Raw genomic sequence first — 995 nt, 5'->3', positions numbered from 1 at the left:
TTGATTGATCAAATTAAATTAAATATCCCCAAAATATCCCCAAAGTCAAGGTAAACAGCAGCTTATATTGTGAATTGAAACACAAATATATCCCCTGTATTTTATTCTATTCTTACTGAGAAACAGCTGATTGAATTATGCAAATAAATAGAAGATGACTCTTTTTTTTTTTTCTTCTTTTTTTTTTTTTGGTACTTTTTCTGTTCGTATATTTTGTATTTTCACATTATTCCATTGCTAGTGAGAAACAGCTGATTGAAGTTATGCAAATATGGGACAATGTGGCATTCCACCATTCCCGTCTAGTCACAGCCTGGTTTGACGCCCATCAGAGGATGATGTCCATTTTCCTTGCCCCTTACTTCCCTTTCCTCAACCCCATTGAGGAGTTTTCTCAGCCTGGAGATGAAAGGTTTTTGACCATCATCCAAAGGACCAAATGTCCCTCCTGTATGCAAAAGATGTTGCATACCAAGACATCACAGTTGAACACTGCCAGGGGTGGATAAGGCATGTTACTGTAAAAGATTTTTCCCAAGATGCCTTGCCAGGGAAGATATCAGGTGTGATGTTGATGAGAACATGTGGACAAATGCAGAAGACCGGGCAGATTAGAAGATGGCCTTTTCTGTTTGTATATTTTGTATTTTCACATACAGTAATACTGTAAATGGCAGCTATTGCATATTTTTGTTATCTTGCAGAAATGTCCTGTTGCAAATAAAGCCGTTACTGCAGCAATTCTGTCTCTGTCTTCTTTTTTTTCATAAACCATACATTCTATAAAGCTACTCTAAGAAGGGTAATTTATTTTGTTGTATTGAATTTCTGCTGCAAAAAACAACAACAACAACAACAACAAAATGCATGCATTTACATTACAAACAAAACAAAAATGTAGAGCGACTTAAAAAAATAAAAATAAAAAAACTGCAGTGCAAAACACAATCTATGATCAATACAATATACTGTCTGTTGTATAAGGGCAGACCTGA

This window comes from Leuciscus leuciscus, assembly GCF_965113295.1.
Source record: "Leuciscus leuciscus genome assembly, chromosome: 21".
NCBI lineage: Eukaryota > Metazoa > Chordata > Actinopteri > Cypriniformes > Leuciscidae > Leuciscus > Leuciscus leuciscus.
This window is presented reverse-complemented; position numbering follows the sequence as displayed.